Source organism: Triplophysa rosa, linkage group LG1 (assembly GCF_024868665.1).
Source record: "Triplophysa rosa linkage group LG1, Trosa_1v2, whole genome shotgun sequence".
Lineage (NCBI taxonomy): Eukaryota > Metazoa > Chordata > Actinopteri > Cypriniformes > Nemacheilidae > Triplophysa > Triplophysa rosa.
The window spans coordinates 11,719,640-11,735,088 of record NC_079890.1 but is presented as its reverse complement, the minus strand read 5'-3'; the positions used below and the strand labels follow the sequence as shown (position 1 = coordinate 11,735,088).

The window sequence follows — 15,449 nt, the reverse complement described above, 5'->3', positions numbered from 1 at the left end:
TTAGGGCATACCGATCTTTTTTCCTGCCCGTTGGGGGTGAGGCACACCCCTCGTGGCTGGCTCAGGGCGCCTCTCTGGCAGACATCTGCGGAGCTGCGGGTTGGGCTATGCCTAACAACTCCGTGAGGTTCTAATACCTACGCGCGGAACCGGTGTCAGCCCGCATCCTGGCAAGGTGTGGGACCGGCAGCCGGTAGGGCATACGCCTGCGGAAGCCCTTCCCCCTCCGGGGGGAGCAGTGGCGATCCCGCCTCACTTCTTTCCCCTCGGGTAAAGAACAGGCATTCCATCCATCACTAAGCACCCTTCCAGGGGACAGGCTGGGCAGAGCAGCCCTGCCCCCTTAGGCCGGGGAACAGTTGAGTTATCTCCCACATAGCTCTAACCGGACCTAGTGCTCCAGACGTGGTAACCCCCCCTCCGTGGGCTGTTCCGTCTGATGTATCCTCATGAATGGTTCCCACCTTGGCAACCCATGACCTCCCCAGGTGGACTCCCACCTTGCGGTTAACTCCTGTCCGCACTTTCTTCCCATGAGTTCTCCCCTGATGGTGAGACCATGTGGTGTCTCCACTAATTCCTCCCTACGGTAGGTAGTGGCCTCTGCAGCGTTTTCCCCCCCAGGGGGGAATAATGCTTACCCAGTGGCCCGTACGGTGCCGGGCGGCTTCTCGCCATTTAGAGAATCAGGCCTCCGCCCGTGACGGCCGGCGTTAGGGGGCTTCCCAACTTTTTGTGGAAAGCTCTGGGTCCCCCTTCCTCTCCACTGGAGGGTCATAATTTCGCGTTAGCGTGTTCGTCTGACTCGCCCAGGCCAGTCAACGTCGCTCCGCAGAGATTGTGACGCGGCTCAGTGCTGTGGCGTTTTCCATAGGAACCCCATTCTGTCGGTTCGACACAACGTCGAGAGACCGACAGAAAGGGAACGTCTCGGTTACGGATGTAACCTCGGTTCCCTGATGGAGGGAACGAGACGTTGTGTCCCTCATGCCACAACACTGGCCGCCCACCCCAGCGGTCGGGGGAGGATGCTTAGGCTCCTCAGACCAAAGGTGAATGAATGAGCACGCCGGCTTCCCTCTTATACCCGGACATCCGGGGAGGAGCCCGGCATGCAAATTTCATTCGCCAATTTTCATTGGCCTTTTCAATATACTCAGAAGATGATAGGTTCTCAAGACAACCCCATTCTGTCGGTTCGACACAACGTCTCGTTCCCTCCATCAGGGAACCGAGGTTACATCCGTAACCGAGACGTTTTCCTTTTTGACTCCATGTCTTTAAAGGGATAGTTCACCCAAAAATAAAAAATTCTGTCATCATTTACTCACCTTCGAATTGTTCCAGATCTGTATAAATTTCTTTAGTCTGATGAGCACAGTGAAAGATATTTGGAAGAATGCTTATAACCAACAGTTCTTGGACCCCATTAACTACCATAGTAGGAAAAATTACTATAATTTTTTGTTCTGCTGAACACAAAAGAAGATATTTTGAAGAATGTATGACGGCAAACAGTCTGGAGAAATTTTACGATTTTAATTTTTCCTACTATAGTCAATGGGGTCCAAGAACTGTTTGGTTACAAGAATTCGTCCAAATATCTTTCTCTGTGTTGAACCAAATAAATGTATACAGGTTTGGAACATATTCTAGAGAGTGAGTATTTCATGACAGAATTTTCCTTTTTGGGTGAACTATCCCTTTAAAAATATGCAAATTATACCAATGTGTGAGTATGTACAGTATGTGGGCATTATATCAAAGCCACAAAGAACATTTTTAATACATTAGTCATCATTTTTCATTCAGAATGCACTATTATGCAATGTCTTTTCCCCCTTTTTGTAAGTTGGTTTGGATAAAAGCACCTGCTAAATGAATAAATGTAAATGGATGTCTACTTCCCTTTCCCCCCCCATTTTGTCTTGTATATTCAGATGCATGTAAACACACACAGTCTTAACAATGTTGTCCTGATGTATTTTTAAGGTTTGAGAACCTGTTCTACAACTAGACTACGGCATGTTTTAACAGTGGACACTATATTCAGAACTGTTATTGCCATGTGTGACATGGCAAGACATTTGGTCCAGAAAAAAATAATAACACATAGTAACATTTTTAATATGCTAATCTGTTGTAGAAGAAATAGAAATGTGAATCATGCAGCTTTGAGTCTATTACTTTGCTGAATGCCCAAGTTGAGCGGCTACTGGAGGTCACTGGGCATTATTTGCTGTTTTGCTGATGTATTCCATCAGACCAAATAAAAGAAAAAGGACAATTTGTACGTAAGTTAATGCGACTGACTGCTGTATAAGCTATACAATATACCAGTCCAATACTGCATTCTGCTTCCCTAGCTGGTTCGGACCCGAACTGCTGACACCAGCCTCACAGTTAAAGAGTGTAACAACTGGAAACAGACTGCAGATACAGTATGAACAAGGATCTCCGCAGAGATGTCAAGTCACAAGAACACCACACTTGCCAAGCCATGTGAAGAAAGGACTGAAAAGAGCAGTTACAGTACCAAACACAATTCTACTTATGGATACTTAACTGCTAAGGAATAGGTATATTACATCCTACTCTGATCACACTGTTAGCCCCGATGTAACTTTTAATTAAACTATTTAATTGCAACATACTTCAATTATTTAAGATTTAGTGTAGTACTGTAAAAACGTAAGTATATTCTACTACTTCTGCAGACATAGTCGAATGTAGGGAAAACTTTAAGTGTAATGGGTTCAATAAAAAAAGTTTTCGACTGACCACGCCCCCTACCCCCTCGTTGGTTAGCAGTTGCGAGGGTTTGGACGACGCCATTTTCTTGTGGTTGCAGCATAGTTGTTGGTGGGTAATAAACATTTTTGTCTATTTTTCACAGAGAAGCTGTTATGAGTTTTTAAAAACGCATATATTAAGTATGTTTCGTTTTTATACTCTCTTGGACACCTGAAATGACAGGCGAATTCGACAGGCAGGCCTAGTCATGACATCGGCTCTTCGTCTGTATTTTTCTCTTATAAAAGTGGTGATTTTGAGTAATAAAAACAAATTATTTTTAACAATTTAGGGTATTTCGCTTATCATCTTGCAAGACGTTAACGTGTAACGCTTAACGTTAACTCGCGTGGGGAGGACACTATCACACTTGTTTATCTGTGTGGCGTTTTTCATTGGCCTTTTTTTGCTCTGTTTGTTGATCAGGAGCTGTTAAAACACGCGTCAGACATGTTGTGGTATTTTCACCTGCAACTATATTTACGCACTTGGGCGAGTAACGTTACAGGTCTCGTTTAACCCCTGCGAGTTCGACACGGATACGGCGCAAAGCCTGAACTGCCGTGAGATGAGTTTTTCTCGTCTGTGTATTTCATCGAGAGGTTGTTTGCGAGGGTAGAAAACATACTTTAAACAGATCGTTGTCTTTTCAGATGTCAGTTCGTTGGTTAACTTATGTCACTGGCTTGCAACTGACACTGTCCCATTGAACGTCCTTCGAGTTAGACATGCATGCTGTGGTTATAGTGGAGCAGAGAGTGCGACAGGACGACCAATTTAATCAATTTGATGAGTGAATTTAAACATTAAAGTTTATACAGAAGTTGAAGTCAATTAATGTTTAAGTGCAGACATAATTGGACACTCTATAACAATAAGTTTGATTGTGTTTCAGGTGGCAAGAAGGTATGCATTGGAAGTAAGTACTGTTCTTTTAACTGTGAAAAATGATCACAGCTATTTAAACATTATAGACTGAAACATGGTAGTTATGCTAGAAATGAGCCATTTCCATGTTTGCATCAGCAATGTCTATGCACTTTTAAATCATTTAATGCCTTAAAAGTGCACTTATCTAACTTTCACACCAAACTGTCTGGTCAGCAGCCAAGTGACGCACCAGTTACGTTTTGCTGTCTGTCTTGTGGGTTTGCAGAGTATTGTTCTGAGGCTGATTACTTAATTCACTTGTCACTTGTCACTTGTTTTGGCTGAGCTTTTATGTCAAACAAAGGTGGGTTTATTTGTCTACATCAATCTACCCCTTCTCTTTCCTGTTGTCATTCCACCCATTCTTCTCATTTCTTCTTTGCATTGTTTTCTTGTCTGTGCACATTTTTCTACTTTGTTTTTTAACTTTATTTTTCTCTTATCCATGCTTAAATTTCTTCGTTTAATATTTTTTCTCTGTATCCCAAACAAACTGTTTTGTAAAATATCTGCCATATCTCACAGACCACTGAGCCAACAGATGTTAGGTCCCCTTGCCTTAGTGGACTGCCAGTCGTTTTAGGGGATGACCCTTCTGCCTTAAAGACCAGCTCTGTAAGATATTACATTTTTTAAGTGTCATTATTATTAATTCTTTAAGTAGAAACAGATTTGGTGTTGCTTCTTAAAAATGAGGTTAACCACTGGAGACACATGGATTACTTTAATAATGTATATGTAGTTTGAGTTTGAAGAACAGTGCTACCGTAATTGTATTTACACATTACAAGCACTGGTTGCAAAACTGCCATAAATGTGGCCTGGCAGCTAAGGAGAACATTATTTTTATGTATTGTTTATATATTTGTCACGGCGGTGCATGGAGACGAACCCAAATGCAGGCAGGCAGTAAGGGGTTAACAAAAACAAGATTTTATTTTGAACAAAAAACAGAAACCAAAACACCCACGATGGGGGACAAACACAATAATCAAAGACGCTAACAAAGACAAAGAAAAACTTCCCACGAGGGGGCAAGACAAAAACCAAAGAACACTAAAAAACAACTAACTTAACTAAACAGGACTCACGGACAGGACAAGGCAAGGCTGAGACGCGGGGTCAAATGAAACACACCAAACATCCATAGAACATCCAAAAGACAATCCACGAGCACAGGACAAAGAAACAAGAGGGTATTTAAAGGGAAGACAAACGAGGGATAACGAACGAAGGCAGGTGTGGAACATAAAACACTCAGGGAAAGATAACAAGGAAACGAGAGGATGACGAGACACTGGAGAGAACGTATACTATTGTCAAAAGGACAATAATATGTTTCTCTCCACACATAACCAAAGGCTTTGTCATGACTCTGCTACAGGACCAAGAAAAACATGACTAAATGAAGCAGAGCCATGACAGAAGCCCCCCCTTTAATGAGCACCTCCAGGTGCTCACCAAGGGGTAGACGGACGAGACAAGACCGACTGAGACAGTGACAAAAACCAGACAAACATGGTGAACATGACAAGGGGCAGACAGGACAACAAGACTACAGGATTGGGGTGGGATAACAAAAATAACAAACATGGGAGGGGGGTGGGGCAAAACAAGAGTTCATAGGGGGCAGTCCAAACTGGTTGGGGGGAATAGTCCCAGTCCCCGGCTGCGCTCAAGGGCGCGGAGTCCTGGGGGACTTAGGACAAGTCCTGGGGGGGACAGTCTTTGACCCTGGGAGTTTCCCAGGGGCCGGCTTGGCTGCCGGACTGGGGACCGGCTGGAAGGCCGGCTGGACAGGGCTTGACGCCGGCTGGAAGGCCGGCTGGACAGGGCTTGACGCCGGCTGGAAGGCCGGCTGGACAGGGCTTGACGCCGGCAGGGACGCCGGCTGGACTACCGGCTGCACCGGACTGGACGCCGGCTGCACCAGACTGGACGCCGGCTGGACCACCGGACCGGACGCTGGCTGGATCACCGGACTGGACGCCGGCTGGACCGGACTGGATTCCGGCTGCACTGGACTGGATACCGGCTGCACCGGACTGGACACAGGGCTGGACACAAGACTGGACATCGGGCTGGACACAAGACTGGACACAAGACTGGACGCCGACTGGATTACCGGACTGGACACCGGCTGCTGCACCGGCAGGGAGGGAAGTCCGTGCTGCCCGCCGCTGCCTCTTTCTCTTCAGCCGAGCCACCCGCCTGGAGATCGGCTGAAGGAAAGAGGCAAAGGGTGTGGCTGGCTCAGGCTGGGACTCCTCAGACGTGGAGCCCCAGGACTCACGTCTCCCCCGCTTCCCGCCGAGGCTTGCTGGCGGCGGAGAAGACGGTGTGGCGACGCCCACAACCCCGATCCGCAAGGGACCGTCCTTGGGGATAGCTGGCAGCCCCGTGAGAGGCTCCGCCATGGACATTCCCCTGGGCTACTCACGATTCATCGCGAGTTCGACCTGGTCCGCGAAGCCCAGGTGTCTCAACCGGCGCATCTCAGCTGGCTCGAAGGGTTCATCGAGGCAGCTGTTGAAGATTACCTTCAATTCTGACTCGGTGAACCCCGAGTAGCGCGCGGTGGACAGGAAGTCCATGGCGAAGTCCTTCACAGGGGTCCCCCTCTGGCGGAAGCCGAACAGGACGTGAGCCTGGCGGCTCCTGTACGCCTCATCCGACTCCATGCCTGCTTGGTTCGGTGGTGGCTCGTGGATTCTGTCACGGCGGTGCGTGGAGAAGAACCCAAATGCAGGCAGGCAGTAAGGGGTTAACAAAAACAAGATTTTATTTTGAACAAAAAACAGAAACCAAAACACCCACGATGGGGGACAAACACAATAATCAAAGACGCTAACAAAGACAAAGAAAAACTTCCCACGAGGGGGCAAGACAAAAACCAAAGAACACTAAAAAACAACTAACTTAACTAAACAGGACTCATGGACAGGACAAGGCAAGGCTGAGACGCGGGGTCAAATGAAACACACCAAACATCCATAGAACATCCAAAAGACAATCCACGAGCACAGGACAAAGAAACAAGAGGGTATTTAAAGGGAAGACAAACGAGGGATAACGAACGAAGGCAGGTGTGGAACATAAAACACTCAGGGAAAGATAACAAGGAAACGAGAGGATGACGAGACACTGGAGAGAACGTATACTATTGTCAAAAGGACAATAATATGTTTCTCTCCACACATAACCAAAGGCTTTGTCATGACTCTGCTACAGGACCAAGAAAAACATGACTAAATGAAGCAGAGCCATGACAGACTTGCTTTAAGACTGTTATTGATTTTCTTTATACATTTTCGTGCAGAATATATGACATGGTGATTGATTTTATTGTTGTACAGTATATACATTTTAGTTGACAACATAGAATTTTTTAACTGGCATGAACTGGTGAATATGTTTCTGTCTTTTTAGGATGTCAATGATGAGGACTCGTACCACCAAATTCCAGTATGAATCCTCTGCATTGATGCAGAAAGTCCACAGCTAAACCCTTCCAGAGCGCGTGTATCATCTTGGAGGGGAATTCAGCGATGGAACCGGACAACTTGCCTCAGGCCTTATATCTTCTGTTTGGACTCATTTATGCCCTGCACTTGGACTATGCATTCTTATCCTCTTAAACTGGACTGCAAACTTGTTTGACTTTAAAAGTACAGTTTTCAATAAAAGTACAAGAAAAATATTTTTGTTGTTTGATTGCTTTTGTATATAATTAAATGCAATTAAAAAGATAAGTGCAATAATTGGACGATATTTGTTGAAATTAAAACATTAAGTCTATTCAACTTAAAATAGTTATTAGAACAGCTGGTATGTTTAAGTAAACTTCACTCAAGTTGTTAAGTAATCATTACTTAATTTTTTTAGGGCAACAGGTTTCCTTCATTTTTTAAAGTAAACTCAACTCATCCGGCCTTACAGTGCAGTCGGTTGCCTTCCAGAGGGAAGTCTTTGTTAGACATCACACAGAAAACATTAACTATTCTTTACTCGTTGACAACTAAGCACAAGCCCTGAGGAAGTGTTACAACATCACCTGTAAGAAAAATGTCAGACGAAAATGTGCTTCATTTGGAACATTTATATGAACTGACTATTATGTTATATCTATAAAAGTCAATTTTAGGTGTTTTTGAAGAAAGAAATGGTCTCCTTTTTAGGATACTGTTTCCTTTTTATTACTTTTTACAAGGTAATTCTGTTTTATTGTATTAAGGTCTAGATAATAAGCAGCATAACCTTTACCAATCCAAACTTTCACAAATCCAAAGTGACTGACAAGTGTGTGTGCTCTTTGGGAATGCCCTTTTGTGTGATTTTTGATGCTGTCCAGGAAGGAAAAGTGACATATGGATTCTCATCTGTTTTTTGACACCTCAAAAATACTAACTCAGAGTGGAAAGACCAGAGAAACGCGCCCACATTTTGTCACAGAACTTGGGATGTCTTTAGTCCCCAGTGAGCAGCAGTGTGACAGGAGGTTGTTTCTGAAGCTTGTCTCTGGGGCCGTAATCCAGGGACATGGGTACCAGAGTACACCATGACAAGATGAGATGAGATGGGAGAATGTGAAAGATAGAGAGAAAACAGAAAGTTATTTTTTATGTGAAAGCATCCAAATGCTTTCCAGCACCAAGTGTAGGTTTTTCTTCATGTGTTTGTGTGTTCAGCACATGTTTGGATACATTTTGGGTTTTGTATAAGAAAAATAAAATGTCAAAGCTGGTGAAACAAATTGCTTTGTGTAAATTACTAACAGAAACTCTTGTGCGACCCCCAGAAAGTCACACAAATAAATGCTGAGGTAGACTTTTTGATGAGCATGGTATTTGTTAAACAGTGGTGGAAAGTAACTAATTACAAATGAAGAGTTTGGTTCCAAAATGAGATAACTGCGGGGTTTTTTTTATATTATCATGTTTTTATTGCGTAAGATAGCTGTATTTTTTTTAGTTATTATGGCTTAAATCAAAGCATAATTAAATTGGTACTTTTACTCCTACTTGAGTTGAATAAAACAAAGTATTCAACTTTAATTTTTCACCAAAAGTAAAAATTAAAAGTACAACATAGACAACAAAGTTGCCAACGGAGAAACAGGGCGACCTTGCGTTTGACAGGCACTTTTCAAACTACTGCATCTGTGGAGCCCTACATTTCAGACAATAACTGACAGGTCTTATTTACACAAAAAAATAATTTAAACAAATAATTTAATACTTTTAGTTGTCTTATTTAAACAAAACTTCCAGTTCAGCTGGGGGGCGGCACGCATTCATTCACTGACGCTTTTAATTAGCATCGCTAACGTTTACATTGTAAAATGTGATTTAGTCAGCTTCTGAAATGGGTCAAATTGATATAGAGCTTGTTAATCGGTGTCACGCCGCGTTGAATTGAATGTTGCTCCATCTTGGGAGGATGGCTGCTAGTGCGTTCAATGCAGTGTTTTGTTTTCTTGTTTGATTAGGAAATATAACTATGGTACACAGTAAAAAGAAAAAGTGCCTCAAATATCCTGTTGTGTACTCAAAGAACCTTAAACTGTATTTTAAGTGCTCCAAAGCTCTTTTTCTCAATAAAAGGGTTATGGTGGAACCATCTATAGTCTTTGTGCTTCTTCCAGGAACCTAGAAGATTCTTGAATAACCCCATATTCAGTTGTGAAGTTCTGGTTCTGGAAAAGTCGCCTTTTCACTACACTGGGACCTCAAAGTGCTTTGCAGGTTATTGAAGGAACTCAAATTCTAAAAAATGGTTCTTGTAAGATCTGTAAACTTGTAAGTGGTTCCTGGAGAATCTCTCTTGTACAAGACAGTATCTAGAGGAACCCCCCAAAATTCTGCATGAAATGGGATTTTTAGTGTCTGATCATTTTGATGTTTTATGAGAATAAGAATAGCCCAAAGTTTGGTTTTTGGCCCCTGCTAAGTGAACACAATTTAAAATCATGCACATGATTAGAAAAGGCTAAATGTTATTTAGAAAATTTTCAGCAAGCTTTTTGATTATTTTATATTTCTTATTTGTATTATATTATTAATTATATTAATATATTATAAATAAACATTTTTATTCTATAAGTAGAATCACTGAAATCTTTTGAAAATGTAAACGTTGTTGTGCTTTCCATCCAAACAAACTGCAGCTGCTCTGTGTTTATTGTGCAGTCTCGCCCTCCACAGTACTGTGGCGCTGTTGGCCCAGTGTCACAGCGTCGCAGCGTCAATACATGTGCCATGTGGCGCTTTCGTTCGTATGTGTGTTTAACTTTTTCCAGCTCTGCGCAGACCGATCACCTTATGACAAAGAGCATACGGACTTAGAATAACATCTCTAAAGCATACAGAGCAGTCAGTTCACAAATAGCTCTCACTGTGCTTTGATGTCGCCGATCCGTCTGCGATCAAACATCAGTGGCACGAGTGTTCACCGGTGTTGTTCCGCTCGCGCGACAGGCGGGAATTCAAAATAACGGATCGCAACAACCTCTCGACTGTCCCATTGGATGTAAGTAAAGTCAAAATATATAAATAACTTAAATATACTAACTATATACTATTTATATAAATGTGTACTCTGACACGTCTAATTGTATGGCCGCTTTGGGCTGTTTAAACCATTTATTTACACAGTGTAGGCAGCGCATGTTTTAGCCGAGATGCTAACGAATATAAGTTAAGATGAAGCTTGTGGGGCTAACGTTAAAAGGATAACGTTAATGTTAAATGACAAACAATGACTTTTAGCCACTTTTAGCTATTATGTTCACTTTTAGTGAATGTATAGCTCTTTTTTAACTTATTGATGTTTGTGTTGAATGGTTTCCCCACCCATGTTACATAAATTGTCTGTAATTAAATGTTTTTATCATTCAGTTCTGTTTTTATCCTTTTAACTCATAATTTTCAGTATTTTCCAGTTGAGCAGCAAAAAAATGTAAGTATTATATTTATTATGATATATTCATTATTATGTTATTTGCACATGTAAAAATACTCACTGACAATGGAAAATCTGAATAAAGTGGATTATTACAGTTGTTGCTATAAATAGCCTTTTGTACTCCTTAACCATAGACCAAAACAGTGACTTCCAGGCATTGTAATATTTTGTTTATTGTTACATTTGTAAACCAATTTGTGATGTGCTAAATGATTAAATGTAATGTTTTATGAGACGTTATCTAAATCCCTCTTTTTGGCCTCCATATGTCGTATTCGCAGGGGCAACCAAGGCCAACAGACCCAGCCCACCCTGATGCTCATCCTTGCACTGCCTGGGACAACTAAGGCCAACAGGCGCAGCTCCTGTTCTCTTTTTGCCATAAATACATATCTACTTTAGCAATGCAAAATTGTGAAATGTACTATAGAAATAATTTTTACTTTGACTACATGGATCCTCACACCACCTGGTAATAGCAGGAAACCCATTTGTAGAGAACAGCATTGTTTTCTCTAGCTCGCAAGGATTTGCTTTTTGGCAAATTACAACTTTACCATGGGTGTAGGCCTTGCTATGAGAGACTACTTTTTTGCTGGACTTTTTTACAATTGTACATTTGTACAAAGTACCTGAAATATTTCTGTATGTACAGTATATTTAAAATTAAGGCAAATTATTTGGTTAGTTTTGTTAAGATAAAGACTTTTCATTTATAACAATATCACCAACACAATATTAATTATACATGTGATTTCATGAATTTAGAATGGTAATGTTCAATATTGACCATTCTGTAAATATTTATTCAATGTAAATTGTTGTTGTTTATCAATAAACTGTTGTATTTGATTTAGTATTTCTGCTTATTAAAATATTGTGAATAGCAAATATAAACTGTGAAATGGTGCCTTGAAGCACCCAAGATGGTTCCAGACCATTTTAATAAAAGGGATCCCCAAGAAGCCTTGAGGGTTCCTCAGAGAACCGCCCTTTATTAAGCGATGCCTTGAGTTTCCCCTGAGGGGAGTGTGGCAATGTGAAGAACCCCAAATGGTTCCTCAAAGTACCTTTAATTTTTACAGTGTAGGTCGGTCTTGGTGTGTTAAAAGCTGCAATAGCATTACGCAGACTCCTTCCGTAAAAGCCCCTGGTTCTTTCACTTTCGATTTCTCCACATATCAAACAAAACAAGTAACGGTACATTTCAAAACAATAATAGCAGTGGAGTGTAATCCTCCCAAGAAGCAAACTTCATACGAAGGTGAAATGACCTCAACAACAGTCAGTCAGGGGTGACCACGACATAACTCGCTGCTTAATCACCATAGTATTATGCATAGTTAGAGATAGCTGGTCCCGACTGTTTCACAAAAACATAGTACCTTGGTCGCAATAAATCCATTCAGATCTATTTAATGTAACATTATTGCTGTGCATATACATTGCATATAATTTTGCCCCATTTTGTTTTATTTCAATATGTTTCCTTCATTCGCAATTTTTCTCCTTCATCGCTCCCAGGGGTTCCCCAGGGTCCTAGCGTATGTAGGATTATGAGCACTTTTAAAAAGAAAACAACACTTTCTCTTGACAAACTAGAAGACGTAAAATGGAATTTGCATATATTTAGAATGATGGATATAGAATGGATAAAGAAAGTCATATTCAGTTAGGATGCCTTGAGGGTGAGGAAAACATGGGGAAATTTTGTTTCTTGGCTGAAATATCTATTTAAGATTATTGATGTTCTTTATCCCTCTGTCTGTGTGCTCTTATTGTATACAAATATAAAATGCCAACAAACACAAGAATGGCAACAATAAAAAATGGCAACACCAACAAAAATAAAATAGCAAAAAAATATGATACCGGCAGGTTTCATTCATTCCTTTTGGCAAGACCTTCCCACAATCAGTTCTGATAGAACACTTACTAAACACAGTCCTGAGCCCCACTGACAGACTCTAATGCCAGCACCAGGCAGCAAATTCATATTTATGAGAGAAACCCCACAAAGAATCAGAACATTAACCACAAAACCAATGCCCCTCTAAAACACATTCCAGCATAGCCTCACATCATCAGTTTGCCTCCAGGGTTTTAACTCTAGATCAGTTGTTATCCTTAATACATTACCTGCTGAGATCATGAAAGGCATGGTAAGGTTGATATATATATATATATATATATATATATATATATATATATATATATACCTATACATACATAATCATGAAATCTAACATAAAATCACACATAGAGCAATACATTTTAAATAGGTATTATATATGCTATAACTAGATATTATACTTTGCAAATTGAGAGACAGAGAGAGAGAGAGAGAGAGAGAGAGAGAGAGAGAGAGAGAGAGAGAGAGAGAGAGAGAGAGGATATATACATTAAGTGCTGTTATTCTGTAAAATAAAATATCAGACTGCAAGCACAGTAAAATTAAGACACTGATTATTTATATATATTTATTTATTTAAATCTTTCACTTTAATAGCTGAAGGAAAAAATGAAAACTAATTAATATCTTAAATCCAGCATCAACATAATCCAGCATCTTCCTCCAATGGGATAAGGTTTCAATTTCATTTTCAACAGGCAAACTGAAACGTCTGATTAAAATGTTTGCCGTGCAATCGTTTCAACAACAGACTAAGATCGACAACGTAATTCAATCCTTTTTCAATTCTATTTCTGTATTGCGAATAACGCATAACCTCTGTGTTCGGATGATGTCAGCCGTATTGCGTCATCACTTCTTATTAGAACGTCCACTTTTCGAACCATATGAACTCGTCCTCTATCTTTCGGTGCGCGCTCTCCAAGACCCCGTTACGCATACACTGCTTTTTTTTAGAGAAAGACACGAAAATGATGTCGCGTCTGTCCCCACACAAAAATACAAGATTCAAACACCATAAATGCTAAATTTACAATAGATGGTCAAAATTATAATACTTATTACGCCGAAAACCTCTTTTATTAAGTAGCCTACTTTAATCAGCTTAAGGCAAACATGCCTCAGCAACTGGTCATAAAATTAACATGAGCTAATTCATGATTATAAATCTGCCTCGGCATATTATTTTGCACATGTAAAACTGGACTGCTTGGAGCAAAAACGCAGCATTTAAATGTCCCTAGAAGAGAATTCATTTTACACTCTTTATTGACAATGAATTGAGGAAAAATGGAGAAGTGACTTGTTTAAGGTCATGGCACTATTTTTTGCTAATGTTATACTTAATGAGTTATATGACTTGATTAGTACGGTGCAAATGGATCTGGAGTGATGCGCAGAGAAGACTATAAAGTTCTGTCACGCATATCAATCTCTCCGCTACAGAACCACCAATCCTGATATCATTTTTATAATTCCCAATGTGCATTATCCTAATCTGCCCACAGGATAATTGTTAAACTATGACTCGTCGAACAGAGCTAAGTCTTCAGCGTTTAAACGTGCTTGTCGTTTGCCATCCACGTTTTATTTAGAGCATTTTACAAACATAACTAACTCTAAACGTTAGTGCTGTCTGACTTTCATTTACTTTTTTTTAAAGATGAGTCACCGACCACACGAAAAACGCACGGGGAAAGATACCAAGTGCGGTTTTAACATATTTTTCCAAATAATACCAATGAAGTAAAAGAACATACACGTTGATCTATTTTAAAGGAGCACAGCTACAAGTGTTTTCTCGTAGATGAATGAAAAAAAGAATTAATTTTACATAAGCTTAACTCACCCATTAAGAAAGTGTCTTTCTCCTCTCAACTGCCCTTCGGATGATGCATTCTCGCGCTTGACACTCGTTTATTCGGTCTTCGTTTGCAGTTTCATTGATCACGAATTCCTCAAGAACGCGAGCCAGTGGCAGGACGAGGACCGCGCTCATTCAGATTGAAGAGAGACGGGAGCGAGCAAGCGCGCGCGCTCATCATCAATGCCTGCAACCCGCCGCATTCCAAACAACGATCCACTCGGCTGTCTGCTATGCAGCTGCGCTCTGGCGCACGGCCACGGATTGCGAGGGTGGTGGCCAGCCAGCTTGTGCCTTACGTGGACTTGACGGTGCTCTTAATTAATCTATACATGCAATTATTGTAAGATTAATGCTTTCTCATCGTCCGTAAAATTTAATGTCAAGCATCGTCCTTTCAATATTAATGAAAAGAGTGGAACTGCCGTTGATATATAACAATATTTCTCATTAGCGATTCTTCAAATGACACGTCTTCTTGCCAGCGGGTGAATCTCACAAGCACTTTCAGGTCACACTTCACTCGAGATTCATCAGAAGTTATATGTTTTTGCGTTTTATTATGGTTCTCATTAGATAATAAATATTTTTGGGTGCCATCTGACAGGTTGACACTGACACAAATAAGAGAGTGACTTAAGTGCAGTCAGACCTCTTATGGACAAGAGCCTCTGGTCTCTTGCAGGGTATGATTAATTGTACCAAACAAAACACATTGTCATAGAGCCTGTTATGAAGGACTGTATGAAGCTGTATAATGGAATACGATTAGATGAGATCTGTATAGCATTTTGGCACCAGCTGCAGTGCTGAGTGCAACATGTTAAATTATACAGACCCGGCATGTCTCCTACGAATGGCTTCGCTTTGCTTCTGACATATCATTTGTGACAACAGCAGGGACCTGAGCTTCACCCTAAAGCCAAGCTAGGACAGATTAAATGAAGGCATGGAGGCCAGATGAACAAAGTACCCATGTCCATATGA

General features: G+C 41.1%; 1 protein-coding gene across 3 annotated transcripts in view; it reads right to left on the bottom strand.

The window, feature by feature from the left end:
• htr2cl1 (5-hydroxytryptamine (serotonin) receptor 2C, G protein-coupled-like 1) overlaps positions 1–14,666 on the bottom strand; it is a 190,954-nt gene extending 176,288 nt beyond the window's left edge. For 2 of the 3 annotated variants that reach the window (XM_057347574.1, XM_057347563.1), the window contains exon 1: positions 14,448–14,666. The gene's annotated coding sequence lies outside the window, so the exon portion shown is untranslated. The remainder of the gene's footprint in view (positions 1–14,447) is intronic. The other variant, XM_057347578.1, reaches the window with a different exon arrangement.
• Positions 14,667–15,449: the final 783 nt, after the last annotated feature.